Below are 22,845 nucleotides of genomic sequence, written 5' to 3'. Positions count from 1 at the left end.
GCTGTAGCAGGTGTGTTCATAGGCTATGCCTGCCAAGGACTGGGGCCTTAAAAAACAGAAATCTATTTTCTCCCAGTTCTAGAGGCCGGAACCTCAAGATCAAGATGTAGGCAGGTTTAGTTTCCTCAGAGGCCTCTCTCCTTGGCTCACAGATGGCCACCTCCACACGGTCTTCTCACTGTTCACATGCATCCCTGGCATCTCCTCATGTGTCTGAATTTCCTCTTCTTATAAGGATACCACTCAGGTTGGATTAGGACCCACCTGACACAGCCTTACTTTAACTTAACCATCACTGTTGAGGTCCTATCTCCATACACGGTCACATTCAGAGGCACTGGGGAACTAGGACTTCAACCCTATGAGTTGGGGAGGAAGGAGGAAACAATTCAGCCCACAACAGCAGATAAAGAAGGAAGAACAGTTAAAAAGGCTTTGGTGACTGGAGGAACCATCATCAAGAAATTCAGTTACCTAATAGTAACAAACCGATTCAAAACTCAGTGCCTGGAAATACCACTTTATTATTTCTCATGATTCTGATTTTTGGCCAAGTGATTCTTCTGCTCATACAACACTGGCTGGGGCAGTGGATTAGTGGGCTGTGGGTCAGCCCTCACTTGCATGCTGGCAATTAAAAACAGCCACTAGTGGGGAGCACAACTGCACCCCAGAGCAGGGGCCTCAACATTCCCCAAAAGGGCCTCTCCATGTGGCTCTTTGGTCTTTCTCACAGAACAGTGACCAGCTTGCAAAAAGGACCATTTCAAAAAGACAAGACCCAGTGTGCAAGTGCATAACTAGATGCTGCTTGTACCATACTAGTCAATGTCCTACTTGTCCACATGGACAAGCCCAGAGTCCTCATGAAAGGGGACGGTATGAGGAGTGCTGGAAGAGACAGCTCACTGGGGACACCAAAGGAACAGTCTACCACAGCACCCAGACCGTATTGTCTCGTCTCTAGTGTATCACCTTGCACATTTCCCAACACGTATTCACTTACATGACCAACCTCCCCAGTAGATCACCCTCCTCCATAGCCAGGACTATGTACTATTTATCGAGTGCTTATCACACAGTACCTGGAATAAAACTGGTGTCCTAGTGACATTCGGTGAACCACAGAAAGGGATGGAGAAAAGAAAGAAGAAACAGAAAGAGAGAGGCAAGGAATCTCAAGTATTCCTATGCTTCTGACTTCTGAGTGTGACAGTTAATTTTATGTGACAACATGACAGGATCATGAAGTGTGCATATATCTGGCTTAACATTATTTCTGTGTATGTCTGTGAGGATGTTTCCAGATGAAATTCACATCTGAATCAGTGGACTCGGAAAGCAGCTCTTTCCAGTGTGGATGGGCATCACCTGACCCTTTGAGGGCCTGAATAGAACAAAAAGGTGGAAGGAGGAATTGAGTCCTGCCTGCCCAACTGCCTGAGCTGGGACCTCAATCTTCTCCTGCCCTGGGGGCTCTAGTTCTCAGGCCTTCTGACTTAGACTGTTTCACCACGAACTTTCTTGGGTCTCCAGCTTACAGAGAGCACACAGTGGGACGACTCAGCCTCCATAACTGCATGAGCAAATTCCTTATAAATAAATCTCTTCCTGTCTATATGTATTCCCTATTGGTCCATTTCTTGAGAGAACTTTAACACGTGAGGGTAGGGGAGGAAAAGGATAAATTATTTGGTCTCCAGTTCCTTCTTTTTCAAAAGGTAAAGTCCCAGTTTGTGTCACAAGAAAAACCTACAGATCTAACTGCCAAACTTGTTCAGATCAAAACAGGTGACTAGCCGTGAGGCTTAGAGAATATGCATCCACTTCTATGATCCAAGACTATTTTACTTGAAATACTAGTGTGAAAATATTGGTCCAAATGTGATCCAAACTACCAACCACCAAGAGCTGTTAGAAGCTAAGCACACACAGTCCCAGAGTGAGAGCCAAAAATTTCTTGCTTTGGGAAGAATTTCTTTACAGAATAAATCTAGCTCCTGGCACTTAACACTTTGTTGTCAGCCAAAGTCTGCCCATGGGGAGACACCTGAAGGCTGTGTCAACGATGAATAAGATCCGAAGTTTCTGATTTATAATATCAAACATTGAAGTCCCTTGGTCCGATCCTAAGTCCCTGTTTTCTCTGATCATTTATTCTCATAAAGCTCCATGCCCCTCTTTATCCACATCCAACTACTTCTGGCATGCTGGTCTATATCTCAAACCCAGGTATCTCTTCTGAGCCCCAGACTCATCCTATCCATTGTAACCCTACTTTCTGCAGGACATATTAATCTGGAGGACCCACAAACACCTCAAATCCAGCAAATCTAGAATCTAGAACTCAGTTCCACACACACAACAGCACTCCGAACTACCCCTTCCTTCTGTATTACTCTTCTTGTCCGGTAGCATAACTGTCTCCACAGACACCTAAACCAGGAATCTGTGAGCCTTACCAAACGCCTCCTGTACCCTTCTATTCTGACATGACTGGCAAGTCCTACAATTAGCACATCTTAATTCAGTGCATCTTCATCTCTTGCCAAGGGTGTTCCAACTGCCAGATAGCTGGTCTCCTTTTCTTGTATCTGGCCACATCCAGCTCTTTCCCTGTGCTACAGCAAAAATAACGCTTCTAAAACACCATTCTAATAACTCTCTGCTTAAAATTTTTCAGTGGCTCTCCCAACCTCACAAAATAAAGTCTACACTCCACTAGGACTGGAAGTTTCTGGGGATTGGCCTTTTCTTGCTTCTGCTGCCTCTTATGCTTTGCAGTCCCATTCATGTTCTCCGAAAACCTCCTACTGGTCTAGAGTTCCAGAAGTGATGATGATGACAATTATGATGATGATTTATTCTATGAGGAAAGCTTTCTCCCCTTATTTGACTCGTACTCACTCTTCAAGATTCAGTTTAAGAACGCTGTACCTCGTGCTATCTGTCCCCTAAGTACTCAGCACACATTGTGTTTCCCCACGTGTCTGCCTGCCCCCCCCAATGACTGCATGTTCCCTGGGGGCAGAGATCATGTCATATTCATCTTTGTGTCCCCACAGCCCAGTAAACATCACTTCAGTTTCACAGAAACAATGTCACTGTTATGACACCAAACTCTGCAGGTGTGGAGCCAGTCACAGCTGCCAAAGCTTAACAAGTGGGAAAAGAACTCATCCCATGCAACTACTCCTCCGCTGCCCGGAGCAAAAAAAAGTCACAAGTAGAATCCCATCTGGAAGGGTTTCATAAAGCGACTCCACACAATAATTAGCCTCTCCCTGAGGCTAGAAGGGAGGATTTATTTTTTTTTTTTTCTGGACTTAAATGAGTTTCTCATTTATCTTTTTCATTAAATCATCTTTCACTTGGTTGAGACTTAAAAATGTTTCCCCAAAACTCACAGCAGTGTTGCTCCCTCACAATGTCATGGTGTGTTATCAACTGTTGTCAGGGGAAGGATGTTCTCCGCCTTTCAGCCATGAAGACTCCAGCACATCACTCACCTGGAGCGTTCATGACTCGTCACCTCCACCTCCTGCCTCTAGGTGGCAAACTCCCAGTTTTCCTCTAAGACTCAGTCCAAGGATCAACCAGCTCTGAGCCCTGCCCCACCCCCACTCAACTTTCCAAAGGGATTGCTCCTTCCACTGTGCACACTCACTGGGCAGTACTGCACGTGTCTGCCTGTATGTCTTCCCTAAGAGATGATGAACTCCCTGAGACTAAAGGTAGGGATCTATTCATCTTGGATCTCCATTCCTTTTTATGGTGCCGAAAGTACAGGAAACCCTGTAAAAGGCTGTTTGAATTAATAAATAAATGAATTTGTGAATAAGTAATGTGATGAAGACAAAGGGTCCGATATATGTAAATGCTGGAGACTTGAAAGAAAGAGGAATTAATATAAGAAATAATATATTATAAATATACTCATGTTAAATTTATTATCTGAGGTTGTTCTGATTAGGAGTGAAGAAACTCAGTTGTTGTTTTTTTTCCCCCTTCGGGAGGATGAATACCCAATTTTTGTATCAACGTGGTTGGGACTGGAGCAGATTATGCTGAGTGAAATAAGTCTAGCAGAGAGAGTCAATTATCATATGGTTTCGCTTATTTGAGAAGCCTAAGGAATAACACAGAGGACATGGAGAGATGGAGAGGAGAAGGGAGTTGAGGGAAATTGGTAGGGGAGAAGAACCATGAGGGACTGTGGACTCTGAAAAACAATCTGAGGGTTTTGGAGTGGAGGGGGGTGGAGGGGCTGGTTGAGCCTGGTGGTGGGTATTATAAAGGGCACATACTGCATGGAGCACTGGGTGTGGTGCATAAACAATGAATCCTGGTACACTGAAAAGAAATTTTAAAAATAAATTATAAATAAATAAATAAGCAAAACTAAAAGTCGGGATTCTCAAGTTGGAATTTCAGCTCTCCAACTGGCCGTGATCATGACTAGGAGCCAATCACTTAACCTCTCAGGAACCTAATTTCTTCACCAGCTGGATGAGTGTGTGATGTTTAGTATTCACCAGATTCTTCCTGCTCTACTCAGCTACAAGCTGGACCCTCATGTTCCTTCCACCCACTGCGCAGCCCACCCATGCATCCCCCCTTCCTCAGCTCAGAGCTCTGCCACCACTTTCTGCACACACCTCCTCTCATGCTCCCCATTGGTCTCTGTTCCATCTGTCTGATGAGGCGTATGGGAAAACCCACTCTCCTAGTCCACCAGCACCACGGTGGTCCTGGTACTCTCTTGAAATCACTCCCTACTTCATGTCCAATGAACGGTCTTCTCACTTCCTTCAAAAAGTTCGTTGAGATAGTTTCCTTTCAGAAACTCAGATTTACCCAGAGCTCCTCTCTATTACATGTGAAGCTGTGTGTGTGTGTGTGTGTGTGTGTGATGGACTAATTACATTCATCATTAATACATCTGAATCTTTCAAAATGCTATCTGTATTCATCATCTTACTTCTTTTTCTCAATAACCCTATAATATAGTTAATATTATTCATCACAATTTTGCAGGAAACAGACTCAAAGCATTTAAGTGGTTTGTCCAGAATCACACACCTAGGTTATGGAAGAGTGGGGATTTGTTCCCAGGTTGTCTGGCTCCAGTTTTGTGTACTTTCCACTCTTCCCAGCATGTCCATCACAAAGGAAAATATATATACAGAACTAAAACCAAAGCCTTTGCATACAGTGGGTGGTAAATGTTGTTTAACCATTAATTTGTGACAGTCTCTACAATGTTGAGGCGAACACTGCATGAGAGGCATAAGATGGTTTGAGTGCCAAAAGTCTACAAAGCAGCCAATGGAGAGAAATAAGCTCTAAAGCAGCAAGACCAGCCAGTGAGGAGGTTTGAAGGTGACCCTCAGGAAAGAGCCACAGAGTAAAGAATTCTCTGTCTCCGTTGTACTGAAGCACATTCTTATATTTCTATGAACTTGAAATGTTCATCTAGCTTTAGGCCTTTGCACATACACATTTTCTGGCTGGAATCTTTCCTACACTACTCTCTTTTACCTGGATAATTCTTACTCACTCTTCAAGACTAAGGTGAAGTTCAACCCCTCTATACAGACTGTTTCCTGAACAGCCTAGGCTAGGGGCTGTGCCATTCCTCTGGGTTCTGTGTGTGCATGTGTGTGTGTATTTTCCACACCAGCAAGCAATTAACTCAATGCTGACACTATCTAACTGGAGACAATGTCAGATCACACAGGTTACGGGCTCCGTCTAACATACCCCCTGCCTCCCTGCCAACCAGGTTGTTACCTCTGCCTCTGACCAATTGCCTATACATCCAATGTTCCCACTCCCACCCCCAGGGTTTGATTAATTTGTTAGAGTGGCTCACAGAACTTATAAAAACATCTACTAAGGCTTACCAATCCATTAGAAAAGGATATAACTCAGGAACCCCCAGGTGGAAGAGATGCACATGCACAGTATGTGGCAAGAAGCACAGAGTTTCTGTGCTCTACAGGCACATCTGAATTCCCGTGCGTCCACCAACATGGAAGCTCTCTGAACCCTGTCCTTTGGGGATTTTATAGAGGCTTCATTACACAAGCATGATTGATTAAATCCTTGGCCATTGGTGATGAAACTCAAACTCCAGCTCCTCTCTCCTCCCCAGAGGTCAGGAGTAAAACTAAAAGTTCCAACTCTCCAATCACATGGTTGGTTTCCCTAGCAACAAAGGCCCATCCTTAAGCTACCTAAGGGCTTTCCAAAAGTTACCTTAATCACAGGAGCTTAAAAGACACCTTTATTACTCTAACCCTTACTTAGGAAATTCCAGTGATTTTAGGAGCCCTGTGTCAGAAACGACGATGAAGATCTATATATACATATATGTATATGTGTGAGTGTGTATATATAAATATATATATGCACATACACATATAATTTCTTATTATAAATTATAATATCAGAACTCCCACAGCCTCCTGTGCCTCCATCATAATGTTTCTGAGCTGCACTCTAATTGTCAGCTGTTAACATCTTTTTTTCCCACTGGACCTTGTGCTCCATGAAATAGGGGAGATTTCATATTCAATTCTGTTTCCCCAGATTCTGTCTGAATGACTGGGACATACTAGGTGTTCAATGCATGCCTGCAAATGAATTAATGAATCAATCAATCAATCAATCAAATAATTTTTCTCAGCTGATCCCACAAAAGAGTTATTTTCTCTCTTTGCAAATCCTACCCTGCTTACAGAACCCCTTCAACACCAGCAGACCAGGATAATGAGTTTTACAGCCAGCATATTTGCTCAGAGACAAATGAATCCTCCAAGATTTCGAGAATTTCAGGTTTGTGTTTTTGTGCAACAGAAAACAGCAATGTCAAGAGCAAAAGGTTAAGAATCACGCCAGCCAATAAAATGTATATATTTTAGAGACAGACTTACAGATTGAGACAGGTAGAAAAATGTTGAAGAATATGGAACTACTTGCTGTTCAAAACAGTTTGGTATGGATCATGAAAGGGTATAAGACACAGAAGTAACTGAGAGGGCTTCAAAGATTTAAAACCAGATAAATAAGTAGATCCCAGTAGAACCAGATCTTCCTAGCTAGTTCAGCACTAAAGAGCATTGAATAGTTAAAAGCATCACCATACTCAAGTGGAAACTTGTATTATTTGTAATATTCTTTAAATATGTACACTTAAGATAATTTAATACAAAATGAAATTATAATAAAGTGTAAAATAATTTAATTGTAGATAATATGCACCATTGTGCCAAATACGCTCTCTAACTTTTTATTTTTAAAGTATCAATTTTTAAAATATCAATCCAAAGAACTCCTCAGAAATTTTTAAGAAAGCCATAGAAGGATTGGATACAACAGTGTACTTGTTCTCTTGCTATCCAGAGGCAGTAGCAAAGAGAAGCAGCAACTCAAAGGAGGGAGGCTCAACAGAGTTGCCCCCACACTGGAATGGGCATCCTAAACTCTATACTAGTGTCCTATGGACACAGCGGGCAAGGCCAGGTCAGCTGTGTGAGTAGCTTCTCCAGGCTCTGGAATTTGGACATGCTTTCAAGCCACTGGAGCTGCCATATAGAAGGGGCAGCTTGGTTGCTAGGAAAAAAGCATGGTTCACTAGAGGGGCCTGATTATTTTCACAGCATGAAAGGTAACTCTCAACCCTGTTTTGCAAAGTATATCGTTTGATCCTGACTGATATTTCATCTGACTTGAATCTCGTGACTTTTTTTTTTAAGATTTTATTTATTTGACAGAGAGAGAAAGATCACAAGTAGGCAGAGAGCAGGCAAAGTGGGGATGGGGGGTAAGCAGGCTCCCCACTGAGCAGAGAGTCCGATGCAGGGCTTAAACCCAGGACTCTGAAATCATGACCTGAGCTGAAGGCAGAAGTCCAACCCACTGAGCTACCCAGGTGCCCCAATCTCTTGACTTCTTGATCCTAACATCAACCCTATCTCCTCTGGATTTGGTGTTATCACTCTTCTGACCTTCTTATTCTCCTACTTCCTTTGAAGACAGTCTTTTCCTCTTTTCCAGCTTCAGACTGTGAGTTTCAAATTCCCTGCTCTTTTCCCTGGCCCAGAACCCAGCCTTGAATTTACCAGATCCATCTTTCCACATCCTTCCAGAAAAAGTGTTCAGTCATAACACAGCCAACCAAAAGAACTTTACCAGATTAATATAGAGTTATTAGCAGTGGGACTCAAGCAAAAAATATGCACCCTTCCATCTTATTAGCAAAATCAAAAAATGACACCCATTAAGTATTAATATAATCATTATATAGAGAGTAAGCAGGTTTAAATCTTGAATAAGAGCCCTCATGGCAATTCAAATGCTCTTAAAGAACTAAGGTAGCATTTGTCTCAATGAAATAGAGGGACAAGCTGGGTCATGTGCCAGTTGAAAATTTGTACTCTATTTTTCCCTGTTCTTACTACTGCCAGAAGGAACTATCAAACAAAATAATTTCCTGTTTCACTAGAAAATGGCTTCAGTTATCAATTTCCCCAGAAACTCTGATCCCCTGAGTGATTTCAACAAGATTCCAATGTCCTGTAGTCATGGAACTATGGAGCCAACAAAGAATCTGCAGATGCTTGAGACAAGAGGCTCTTAACTCCTCATGGACCCATCTGAGAGTGTACTGAGTGTCACAGAGCTCTGTCCTAGAAAAGTGGCCTTAGACACAATACTTTGCATACAACTTCTGCCTCAATATCAGGCCTCCAAAGGCCATGTACCCCAAATTGAACAGATATAATCTGATCATCTAACCCAACCATCATCTTATTTATGGATAAAGATAGCAAGATCTACGACAAAGCTGACTTGACAAAGTGACATTTGCTTGTCTCACTGTCTACTTTCTTCCCATCACACGGCATGACCTCCCAACGAAAACCACAACAATGTGAGCAATTTGAATATGAAATACTTTAAAGCCTCAGTTATCAATATAGGACTATAGTTTGAAGAAGGATTGTAGATCACACTTAGAGTAAATCACTAAAATGAAGCTGTCACAACATAATAAATATTGAACATCTACTATATACCAGACAACACTCAAAATAAACTTCATTAATCCTCATCGTTTACATACTACAGTTGTAAAGCTTGTTCTGTGGAGGGGCTGAATGACTTACCCACGGTCACACAGACTATAAGTGACAGAGCCTGGGTGTGACTCTAGAACGTGGCAGCAGTGCCTGTGCCTGGAACCACACTAAATATTGTTCTGTCACTAGCTGAATTCACAAAACAAACATAAATGTAAATAGTTTTTTTTAATGAAGTAGCTCTTTCTTCCTGTCAGGAATCTACAGGGACTCAATTTAAGCCAAGCAAGCTCTCTAGCATGCAGTAATGAATAGTTAAGAATGGTTTGCAATTAACCAATCAATTTTTTCTATCTTAATCCATGCTCTTCAAGGGCTTCAAATTACTTGCAAGTGTTCTCTCAAGGATTTTTAACATTACTGTCTATAATATCATTTACATTATTCATTTCTAAAACTCAGAAAGAAATTGTTTTACTTGACTGAGGTTTTCATTTCCCCAATACTTATAACTAAATTAAAAAGAATCATAGTTGGCTTTTTTTTTTTTTTTAGGGTAAAAAAGAACCTCACAGATCATTTAGTTTGACCCACTCATTTTGTACAGAGGAAACAGAGCCTAGATACATCAAAGATGATTTTTAGGAAGCTCCCACAGCCAGATGCTAGACACACAAGCTAAGACAGTTGTACTTCCCTATAGCAGGCCTGATTCCTATTCCACATCCCACCAAAGCTATCTAAGACTTTAGCTTTTTTCCCAATGATTACTTCATTCTTTTCAAATGAAAAGCAAATGCAAGTAGTATTAGAATTTTTCTGTACACTAGCAATTAATTGTGAGAAAAGGAAATTAAGAAAGCAATCCCATTTACAATAGCATCCAAAAAAGTTAATAAAATACCGAGGAATACTTAACCAAAGATAAAAAAAACTTGGAAAAAAAAAAAAAAAAAGGAGTTGAAGTTCAACAGACTTGAGTGGTAAATTCACTGGCAATAAAAAATATACTAGCTTTTACTTTGTTTTCTTTTTCACCGTATACAAAAACACATAATTTTTTGAGGCTTGGTTACTCTATCAACCATTTTTCCTCATACTTTAAAAACAGAATTTCAAAGAATTATCTTAAATAAAATTTAAAAACAACAGAAATATAAACATTTGCCAACATATGATGAAATCTTTCAACTAAAACTTCAAAATGAGAACCAAGGCAAAAGGAAACTAAACCTCCCCTCTGCCCTATTTCCCTGACACTCTGCCCAGCCTCACCAAGATTTGAACTCCCTGGATGTCTGGAGCCAACCAGTGTCAGGCAGATGGAGAGGAAACAAACATCTCTCACCATTAGAGGAGCCAAGCCCTGGGCCAGACACTTCGCAAGAAGCCTCTGATTTTCTGTTCACAGCAAATGTAACACCCACTTCTGAGGTGGTCAACTTAGGCTCAGAGATGAAGGAACTTGCCCAGATCAGTATATGAGAGGTAGAACAGGGATGCAAACTTAGATATGCGTGTGTGCTCTTCTTACAAAAAATAAAAATAAAAAAATTAAAATGCCACCTAAAATGGATAAAGAAATAATATTCCTATATATAATTATATATATATATCCTATATATAATTCTATACACACACACACACACAGAGAGAGAGAGAGAGAGAGAATGGAATATTACTCAGCCATAAAAAAAGAATAAGATCTTGCCATTTGCAACAAGATGGATGGATCTAGAAGATACAGTGCTAAGTAAGATAAATCAGAGAAAGACAAAATACCATATGATTTCATCCTTAAGTGGAATTTAAGAAAGGAACCAAGTGGCTAAAGAGGGAAAAAAAAAAAAAAAAGACAAAGCAAAAAACAGACTCTTAACTATAGAGAACAAATGGATGTTTATTAGAGGGGAAATGAGTTGGGGTTTGAGTGAAACAGGTGAAGGGGATGAAGAGGACACTTACCGTGATGAGCACTGAGTCATATACAGAACTGCTGACTCACTATCTGGTATACCGAAACTAACATAACACCATATGTTAACTATACTGGAATCAAGATCTAAAAAAAAATACCACCTAGGTATTGTAGACCACTATCTGCCTTCAAGGATGTTACAACTGATCAAGGAGGGGGAAAAAAAACACCACCAGAACTATAAATACGAGTAAAAGTAGAAATATATGTAAATAAATAAAATGAAAACCTGCAAATACAAATATAAAGAAAGTTATTTGGGGGTATTTTTACCTCTAAAGTGACAACACAAAATGCTGAGTATAAAATACGTGTATGCACAGGAAAATCTGAGAGGCATAGTCTATAGCAAGCATCAAACGGCAAACACCACTGGAATTCCAGAAAGGAAGAATACTCGGGTAATCAAAACAGTCAACACGCAGGCAGCAGGATTGTAGTTAATCTACTAGGAGCTTGCAGGTGGAGTTCCCGTGAGGGGTTTAGAATTTCCTGGGGAAGCAGGAGCCCTGCAGAAGAGCATATGTAAAAAGCAAAGTGGATACAGAGAAGAAAGCAAATCACGCTGCCCAAGGTGAAGGGTACCTGGGAAAGGATATTTGGAATTCCCCTTTTGTATTTTTACTATGCCCTGGGTTCACATGTTCCTACACAGAGTGTTTCAATTTGCAGAGAGAAAGAAAACTGCTAAAATGAAGTATGTACATTTGGCATGTGGAAAAAATTGGGTGCTCTTGGGGAGTAACAGACAGCTGGAACCTTCTAACGCATGTGTCCTGGCTCTGCCATCCGTGAGCCATTGGCAGAATGGGCCACTGGGGGCTGCCCATGAAGCAGTGCGGCCACATGCTGGGGCTCCGGCTGCCCACTGGTCAACACATTCAATAGGGATTTTCCATTGTGCAGGTTTTAGTGGCATAAAGAGGTTCCGGAAGCAGTAGCAGTCGGCTGAGTAAGGTTGCTAGCATATAAAGTAGGCAGCATATGGTCGGTCACTGGTTCACTGAGGGGCGACCTGCCCCAATGCCTTTCTCCAGACAAAGCAAATTTCACCAAAAAACAAAAAACAAAACAAAACAAAAACAAACAAAAAAAAAAACCCCCACAAAAACAGAACAAAACCTGAGTTCCTGTGGTCCCAGCCATTTACCATGATCATTAAATGCTAATCATCCAGGAATCCCATGAATACACAGCCTCAGAAATGAGGCCGGCCTCTCTAAATCCAGGACAATCCACTTGTTCATGCAACAGATATTCACTGGCATTGACCTCAAGCCAGGGTTTTGCCAGCTACTGAGGATTTGGGAATGGGGGGAAAAAAAAAACAAAAACCCTGAATTCAAGTAACCTTGAATAGTCTACCTTGCAGATAACTAAGCAAAGAAAATCCTTCGAGAAGTTTGCTAAATGGGGGAAAGGCAGGGTTTAGGAGCTTAGAGGAAAGAAAACACCAATCATGGTAGAGAAGAGAGGAAGACCCCATAGAGGAGACAGGAATCAGGCTGAGAGCGGGAAGGCACTTGCCCAGCAGGGAGGAATGAGTGAGTTAGAAGTGTTGAGGCTACAGAGCTTATGGATAAGAATATAGGTTTTGGAATCTAGTGTCCAAGCTTCAAAACAGTCTTTGCAACTTAATAACAGCAGCACCCCAGAAACTATGGGAGATAACAGATCTAGCTTTAAAGGAGCTAGATTTCCTGAGGGGTGGGGGTGATCTGTTACACAGCTATCCATAATTAATACACTGTGAAACTAATGAGGCTTAAATTTCAGGGCTCCTTACTTGCCCTGAGCTCTTCCAAAATCCTAAAATGAGGGGGAGGGCATCCCCAAGCCCTAAGGTCAAGGGGAAGGGGTCCCCAAGCAGTTTGTTCACAGCGTCACAAGTTTTTATAAATATGCAAATTTAAGATACTGGATTTTTGTGATGTTTGAAATATTTGTAAGACTTTTTAAATGTTTAATTAGTTGTGCTTTTTAAATTCATTCTAAATAAGCACCAACTTTTATAACAAAATGAATATATAAATAGGCAAATAGATATGCATACAAGGTGTGTGATAATGTGCATAGTGAGATGTGTTTGATGCTACATATAAGGAGGTATTACTTGGAAAATTAAATAAATTTCATTTCCTGGTGCAGATGAATCCAGAGCCCCCCACCAACAATTTTCTCCTGAATATGCCTCCCTGCAACTCTAGGCAGCTACATGTCCCCCTGGTCGTAAATCCACGCTGGGACATCTGGATGAGCATCACCTTAAAAACAAGTCTGAGAGGGGCACCTGGGTGGCTCAGTGGGTTAAAGCCTCTGCCTTCGGCTCAGGTCACGATCCCAGCGTCCTGGGATCGAGCCCCGCATCGGGCTTTCTGCTCTGAAGGGAGCCTGCTTCCTCCTCTCTCTCTCTGTCTGCCTCTCTGCCTACTTGTGATCTCTGTCTGTCAAATAAATAAAATCTTTAAAAAAAAAAAAAAAACAAGTCTGAGATACAATTCTCTACCTCCACTACTTTAGGTTAAAGATCACATTCCATTCAGTAGTATGACTTAACTGAGAAATGTTAATAAGACCAGAAGCAAGTGTGTGTCCAGTGTACCACACCCATTTCAGACAAAAGTCACGGTGTAGAGGCATGGTGTAGAAATTAAGGTCTCACAGTAATTCAAAGAGAGAGAAATCACAAAAAAGGAAAGGAAAGGATGGGCTTGAGAACTCAAGGGACCTGCCTCATAGCAATGAGACCTTACCTGAGTCATGATTTAGTTTCACCTAGATCATCGTTGATATCGTTTATTTGAATCATATTTGTGTTGTGGTTTTGTCCATAATTTGTAAATGTGTTTTGATTGTGCACCCGTATAAGGACTCTAAGCGCAAGGAACTTAAACCACTTGATGTTGGATTGTGTATAAGTCAACATTTGGGATCAGGGTGGGGGTGCTCTGTAGGCATCTTCTCAGGTTTAAGAAATACTGGCTTAAATATTATAGAAAAGTGATAAAAGAAAAATACAAAAAGGAATTCTCACTATGATCTCAGTTATTCATTTGTTCACTCATTCAATACATGTTTATTGGATACTGATTATCTATGGACAAGAACCATTTGAAACAGCAGGCAGAGCAATAAATAGGTTATACAGTCATGATTCTTCTGCATCTTACTTTCAAGGAAAAAACGGAAGGGGAAAAAATGTTTTTAAAACACTATTTTAAAATGTGACGTGTATTCAGAATGAAATAAAACGGTGATCTGATAACAAGCGGCTGGGAGGCTATTTCGATTTGATGAATAGGAAAAGCCTTTCTGTGAAAGTGACATCAGAGTTGAGACCTGGAAAGGGGCAGCCATGTGCAAAACCAGAGGATTAATGTTCCAAACAGACAAAACAGGAAGTGCAAAGGTCCTAGGGTGAGAGGGCTGGGAAAAAAACAGGAAGAGGAAGAGATAGGCAGGTTTAGACCATATTGAGGCATTTAAGCTGTTTGAATAAAATCTATATTTTATTCTAGGTGCAATGGGAAGCTTTTGGAAAGTTTCTTAGAGGGAATGATAAGATTCAATTTACACATGGCTCATTCTAATGAATGTGTGAAAAATAAAACTAATCCTTCAAAACAAGAGTGAAAACAAAGAGATGAGTCAGAAGGCTACTGAAGCAGACCAAGTAAGAAATGACAGGGGCTGAGTGAGAGTGGCAGTAGGAATGGAAAAAAGTGGGTGGATCTGGGATACAGTCAGAGGTAGAAGCCACAGGACTTACTGATGGACTGAATGTAAAGATTAGACATAAGAAAGTGAAGGAAAGAAAGAGAAGATCCATACATGGTTGCAGGTTTTTGGATTGAGGTATTTTGTTTGTTTGTTTTTTAATAAAACAGCATGAATATAAAAAGAAATTCTGAATGAAAATTTAACAAAACATTGAGTAAATATCTTTGAACGGTGGAAATAAGGTTGCTTTTTTATGTGATATTCATTATTTTTAAAAGAAAATATATGATCAATACTTTTTGCATTGATACATTTTATATTCCTGATCGTGAATTTGTTTTTCTTTTGCACACAGTTGAGGCTCCAAGTCAACTGAGGAAGGTAGAGGTCTTTGTTAGGAGAGTGGAAAGATGCCCAAAATAGAGGAATCCAAAGATGGGGACCCAGGTCAACGAATGGAAGGAAGGGCACAGGGAGTCAGAGCAGGAGCGTTGACTTAACTCAGCTGCTAGGATCCACTTGTGCTGCACAACTGCTTCCGAAGAGTCAGCAACACCTACCTGTTCATGCTCAGTGATAACAACTCCTGTGGGGATCATCATCACCTCTGGTCCCCACTGAATGACGGACATGTTCCTCCGATGAGACGCGCAGCGGGTACCAATCCGTTCCCATACCTGTCATGCACAGCGAAGGAAGAAACATCGAACAAGCTGGCCGGGAGGTCCCACCCACATGGCCACATTTTATCCTCACTGTTATCATTCATAATTATTAACAGAGCCAACTTTATATTCCTTCATAGGTGGCAGAACTAAGCAATAAACACAGTGCCCTTCTAAGATTACACAGCAATTTGGTGATTCGGTCCTATTTTCCTCCAAGTACACGATTAAACACAGCAACCCAGTGCTGCCCAACCTTTTTCACGCCATGCCACACACAGAAACTGGTATTTTTTATAGGATGCTGGGGCAAATGGACATGGATGAGAAGGCCTGGTACAGTACCCTCGGGTTCCAACTGTGTCAGGGCTTACACGGTCACACAAAAACAAGGGGGTAAATATCTCCACAAAACTTTGTTTATAGGGTGCTTAATCTGGTGGTTCCCAAATTTTCCAAAAATTTGGGAAGTTCGGTTTGTTTATTTGTTTTGAGAGAAAGAGAGAGTGCAAGCAGGGGAGGGGAGGGACCGAGGGAGAGGGAGAGAGAGAATCTTAAACAGGCTCCATGACCAGCATGGAACCTGACATGGGGCTCAAACCCACGACCCTGAGATCATGACCTGAGCTGAAATAAAAAATCAGATGCTCAACCAACTGAGCCACCCAGGTGCCCACAAAATTTGGAAAGTTTTTGAAATACAGATCCCCAGGCCTCATCCAAAACATACTGGTTAAATCTCTTTCCATCACAAACAACAGAGAATACTGACTCAAACTCTCTTAAACAATTAATAGGAAGCTTAGGTGTTGGTCAGTTAGAACAGAGTTCCATTCTGAGTCCATTGGCTTTGCCTTCAGGCTGGCTCTCCTCCTTGTTCAGACATGGATGCAACACTTCCGGGAATTAAAGAAGGTTCTATTACACAACATCCAGCAATGGGCAGAGCCAGACGGATAATCTGTATGTCTCCTTCTCAAATTTAGGATCTTGTTCAGAAGCCTTAAAGCCAAGTGGTGGTCTCAGGCAGTTAGCCCCGTGTATTTTACATAATTAGCCTCTCGTAAATAACCACAACTGGCTAACAGGCCTACACTTTAAAGGAGGTGGGGGGGTGGGTGGAATCATCCTGACTGGTTTATACCACTCATGATTAACCCCTGGAGGCATGGATACAAATACTCTCCCCTGACTCAGGGACCACCCTATCAAAATGGGGGTGTGCCAGTCAAGAAGAAAAGTGGATAAGCAACCATTACTGGGTGCTACATAAGCCAAATCAAAATCCCTGAGAAGCCCTAAAATCTATTTTTAGAAGAACGATGAGATGGTTACAATGCTCAGCCAGGTCTGGGAACTACTGTCCTAAACTCGCAGTTGCTACCAACCCATCTGTTGTCTTTCTGTAAACTAGAAGATACTCCCTTCAGGAGATCTAGCCTTGTGAGGGTCCAGCTGTGGCATCTTTGTCTGAATGAGAGAAAGGAGCCCATTCCCATCCATCTGCACCTCAGGGAGCAGGGCAAAGGCTATGTTTCAGTCTCCTAAACCCTCTCCTGACTGTGCCCATGGCACGGTGCTAGCTTGGTGGCTGGTGATTGGTGGAGTTTGCAAACTTCTTCAGTGTAACTATGCCCCATCCAGCCAGATTGCGGCTCTCAATATCATGCGACTGAACACAGAGCTGGGAAGCGATGTTCCTAAATCAGCTCCACAAGCAGTCTGGGTCAGCATCACACGCCATGGTCACAGCACCCAGGGCACCACCACAACCTGCACCACTGAATGCAGCAGACCCACCAGGAACTACACCTTGTTCCACATGGGGAGAAACTACCAAATTCAAACAACACTGGCAGGATTTCATAAAAATAATGAGTTCCCACTTCAAAGTACAAACTCTTCTGACGGCATTTTAATCGCTGATTCAGAGATCTCCCCCCCACCTGCAGTGATACTCCATTGGAAAAGTAACAATGAACAGAAACTATAAATTTTAAGTAACACAATGATCATGACTCTAAATTATTATTCATTAGTGGGAAAGAAAATCTTACATGAAAAAAAGTAGAATTCTAAAGACTCTAAGGAACTAATCACTTTCATAAATAGTGTCAAAGAAACGATTATACCTTTGGATTCTGTTGAAAGCATAAAATTTACTTTAGAAAATTCCTATTCCTGATATTACTTAATAATATAGAAGAATCTTAAGCAATTTGTTACATACTTATGCAATTTTTCCTTTGCCTCAAATACTGACTTTAAATCGTGTTTTATAAATGCTGGCATGTACTTCCCATTTTTAAAAAAATTTTTTACTAACATGGGGCCCAAAATTAAAGAGTTTGGTATGACCCAGCAGTGAAAAGTATCATCTTTCTGTCAAACGGCCCCAAATGAAGCTCCAGCTCTATTACCTGCCAGTGGTATATCGTGGTCCAGCCACTTCAACCCTCTTCCAACTCCAGTGGCTTCATGGGTAACATGAAGATAGTAACAGCAACTCAATCTCAGGACAGAATACTAAGAAGAGGAGAGGAGATCATTCATGCCTGTGCTCAGCACTGTGCCCAGCACACAGGAGGTACTCTACAGACATGTGCCACAGGGCTTTCAGTCACATGGGCAGATCTAGTGACCCAAAGCCTGCAGACTCTGTCCAACCAACCAACCGATCAACCAGCCATCACGAGAGCTACACCTGAAGCACTTCTCAGAGATGTCACCACATTGATGGAGCACACAGTCTGTGTGAGGCTCAGGACAAGTATTCTAATTCACATGTCTTTTATTTCATGGTCATGGCAGTGGGATTTTAAGGATGCACTTCTTCTTCTTCCCCTCACTGTTCATAATTCCCAGAGGGTTTATATTGCCTCCACCCCAATATCACACTATGTGTTTTGTCATCTACTTAGGACTTAAAGAGAAAGTTCCTGACCTAAATGACAAAAGAAGATTCCTATGTATGTTTACCAAATGTGGTGCTTTTTTGTTTGTTTGTTTTTGCTTTTTTGTGTGGTTTCTTGTAAAGACTAGGGTAGACTGGCCAGGTAAAGAGCAGGAAGAGGTAGAAGGTGAACTTGGGGAGAAGATGTGAACCTTTGACTCAATGGTAGAAGAAGAGGAATCTTCCATGATGAGGAACAAGTGGCTAAGGGTAAGGAGACTCAGAGCTGTGAGCCGCCAACTAAAGACCAACTAAGGACCACACCTCCTGCCTCTACCCACCACCTCTCCATCATCTATGGACAGCACACTTTCAGTGACCCTGGCCCCTAAGGTAAGTTTTCACAGGGAAAATGGATGGACAACTTCTGGCAGGATATCCCCCACTTTGCAGAAAGGCACTGGCCAGGATCAGCTGGGAAGTTCCCCATGGGTCATGCTGGGGCCAACACATCACCTCTGTTATACATATTCTAGTGCAGGTGTTCCACAACAAGGTTACTCGAACTCCATACTATTAACATTATGGCTGGACAACCAATCAACTGTTATTTGGAGCCATCCCATGTATTGTGGTAGCACCTGTCCCCTACTCATAACAACCAAAAACGCCTCCAGACATTGTCAAATGTCGCCGGAGGGGAAAAAAAATTCCTGGATGAGAAACACTGTTTTACACAATAACCACATGACACAGCTATGATCCCCATGGCACAGAACAAACAGAAATACAGATCATCTGTAGATGCCCACAGTCCCAGAACCCATGAATGGCATGCCTTATTCGAAGCCATGTATTTCTTTACTATCCTGCCTCTCGTTATATGACTGCCAAGTCTAGCTCAGAATCTTTAAGACTATAGGCATTTCATAAATGTTTGTTAAATTCGTCAATAAATGAATGAACCTTATAACTGCCACATTTTAATTCTCTAGGTTCTAGTCCTCCATCCAAGTAAATAAGCAGAAAGCTACTACTTGGTAACAAGATCCACTTGTTGGCTCTTAAGACCGAAGTGGTGATATTCAGCGAAGTTCACACCAGTATACAGTGGACTTTCATTTCAAGGCCTGAGTTACATGACGTTAGGCTAAAATGGTAGGTAGCAGGTCAGACAGATCAAAGGAGCTGTGTGACAGACCCAGGACAAGGTGTTAATTTCTCTGACACTCGGGTTTCTCATTCCTAAAATAGTCTCACTTCACTCTCTTGTGAGGCCCAGAGATGTGGCAGGTGAAGTGTCTGTGACAAAGCCTGAAATGTAGGTGATAATCAGTACAAACTCTTGCCATCATTATTATCAGTCCTTGCTGACATAACCTGTCTGCATAAAGATAAATCAAAGAACAACAGGATACTGCCCCCTCCTCCCTATACCACTAAGATTCTGAATCATGGATACTAAATTCTTTCAAAGATTAGGAGTGAGACTTGGTCTGGGTGTTAGGAGATCTGGATTCTTATTCTGACCATAATTAACCATGAGGGGACTATGTCACTTGACCCTCTGAGACTGTTTCTTGACTGATATTTAGAAGATATGTGATAGTTCAGATCTTTCCTAAACATTTTGTTCTTTGAACCTGTATATACGAGATGACCATTTGTAGCATTAGTAAAACAACCATCTCCCCTAAGCCATTCCAGGGCATGTTTATGGAATTTAGATTAGAGCTGTAAAAATCAATAATCAAGCCACCAAACATCTAAGTTAGCTATCACGACTTGATTATTTCTATGCATGGCAAATAACTTAGATTTAAATATTTATGATTTTGCAACCAGTTCAGGAATGTCGTCTTCTGCCATGTATTGAATAAAAATAATCAATGGAAAATAATGCCTCCCATCAAGCTCCAGTCAAATGGAATGTTGAGTAGCCTAACTGCAGACCCAGCAGAATTTTCTTTTAAAAAATCAATCTTCCAACACGAGGCCTAAACTTATAAATACTGAGCAACCCACTGTTCCCTACGTTTGTGACATTCTCTCCATCCCAAATGCTCTAGCAGCTCAAGGCCCATGGGTGCTGGACAATGAAGTCTCCTGAATCTTCTCAGAAGAGTTGACACCTGCAGCCTCTGAATTCATTCAGTCAAAAATATTCATGACACATTTATTGAACACTTATTCTGACATGTTCCCTGAAGCTCAGGGCAGCAGAGAGGATTACAAAAACCACACAGAAGTATTTATTCGCTGTGCTCTAAGAGCACATTATGTGCTTATAGTCAAAGGGAAGGTTACAAGAGCAAAGGTGGGAGATGGTATGAGAGAAGGGCGGGAGGTGGGAGAGAGAGACAAGTTGATGCCACTGCTCTGTTCTTGAATCTCTGCATCTTTAGTAAATTAGACACTGTTTCAAAAGCATGATCTGTAAGAGAGCATAATTAATAAGCCTATAGAGAAAGGTTAAGGATGATCTGTGTCAGCTGGAATGAGCCAGGGCAAACTTAATGAGAGGGGTGGACATGATCGGATTAGAATTTCCGAAGGGAACTTTGACAACCCTGACGACAACATGGAAGGTGGAACAGAGAAGGCCAAGACCGGAGAAGAAAACAGAGGGACAATTAGGAGGCTGCTGAAGTGACAGAGATCAGATACCATGGTGACATAGACAAAAGGCAGTTATAACAAGTGAGCATGAGGACAAAGTTCAAAAGATATTAAGAGGTAAAATCCACAGAACTTTATTGAATGTAGTGATTAAGAGACATGGATGAGTCAGTGATGATATCCAGACACTTGACTTGGAAGATGGGGTGCATGCATTACCCACTGGGGGCATTCAGCAAGCAGAGCTGAATAAAGTCCAGTTGAGGTATGCGGAGTGTGAAATGCCCAAAGAAAGTCAGTGGAGATGTCCATGAGACATTCAGAAGTTCAGAAAGGGGATAAGAGCTGAAGAGGCAGACTTTTTAACCATGTGTGTGTGTGTGTATGTGTGTGTGTGTGTGTAAAACACATGTCCAGAAAAGCATATATAAATATGAAACAATAAATTATTATAAACATCTACATAACTCCCACCCAGGTCAAGAAATAAGAGTATTTCCAATCGAAAAGCTACCTGACCACATTTTCCTGATCACAACCATGTGATCTCTTAGCTGAACTGCTATCTTGATTTTATGGTAATCATTTCCTCCTTCTCCTATTTTTAACACCTAATTATACATTTTTAATTACTCCAGTTTAATTCTGCCTATTTTGACCTTTATATAAATGGAATGATATGAGGAACATTCTTTTATGTCCAGTATCTTATCTTCTATGTATTTGCAAAACATATTCAAGTCACTTGCTCTGTGTTACTGTGGTTCATTTCTTTCACTGGAATATAGTACTTTTATTTTTTGCTGCTGGATCTCTGAGTTGACTTGGCTATCATGAATAAAGCAATTATGAACACAGTTATACTTATCACCTGATAGACATTTCTGTTGGGTAACTAACCTGGAATGGAATGTCTAGGCAAGAGATTGCACAGTATTGTCGACTTTAGAAGATTCCAACTATGTTTTTGGTAACTGTCTCAATTTGTACAATCATCCATAGTAAATATGGGCTCCATTTCCTACACAAGGTCACGAACACTTGACAGCAGGTATCTTCTGAGTTTCAGCCATTCTGGTGGGTGTGTAGGGGCACCAGGTGTAGCATTTTCCCAGTAATTAATAAAGTTGAACACATTTCCATCTGTGTATAAATCATTTAGATACCCTCTTTTGTGTAATGGTTCTTTCATATCTTGTTTTTTTTCTCACTGGGTTGTCTTTCTTTTTGGGGGGGTGGGAGGTCTTTCTGTTATTGATTTATAGGTGATCTTTACACTTTCTAGGTAAAAGCCCTTTGTTAGTTATGTGTATTGCAAGCAGGTTTTCTCACTTTTATTTTTTACTCATTAAAGGAAGATTATTGGTGAACAGAATATTTTAATTTTAATACATTAAATTTAATTTATAAATTTAATACATTAAATTTAATTAAATTTAATTTTAATACATTAAAATTGTATTCTAATTATCACGTTTTTTTTTTCTTATGCTTACTGCTTTTTTGTTGTTGTTTAGTTAAAAAAAAAAAAAAGTTATCCCAAGGACATGAAGATAATCTTCTAAATTTTCAAGAAGTTTCATTGTTTTGACTTTCACATTCATTGGTTCTCCAATTCCCCAGCAACTGATTTTTGCATATGGCATGAGGTTGGCATAAGTGTCTTTTTTCCATACAGATATCTAATTGTTGCCGCACCATAAATCAAGAGCTTGTGTATGTGTGTGTCTGTCTTTATATGGGATCTCTAGTCTGTCCTGCTTAACTGTCTGCCTGTAGCTTCTTTTTTGAGGGGTATTGGCTATTTGGAGTCCTTTACTATTCCATATAAATAAAATAACTCCATTCATAGTCCTATAAACTATTGGATTTTTGCTATGAGTC

The sequence above is a fragment of the Mustela lutreola genome, chromosome 9 (genome assembly GCF_030435805.1).
Source record: "Mustela lutreola isolate mMusLut2 chromosome 9, mMusLut2.pri, whole genome shotgun sequence".
NCBI classification, from domain to species: domain Eukaryota; kingdom Metazoa; phylum Chordata; class Mammalia; order Carnivora; family Mustelidae; genus Mustela; species Mustela lutreola.
This window is presented reverse-complemented; position numbering follows the sequence as displayed.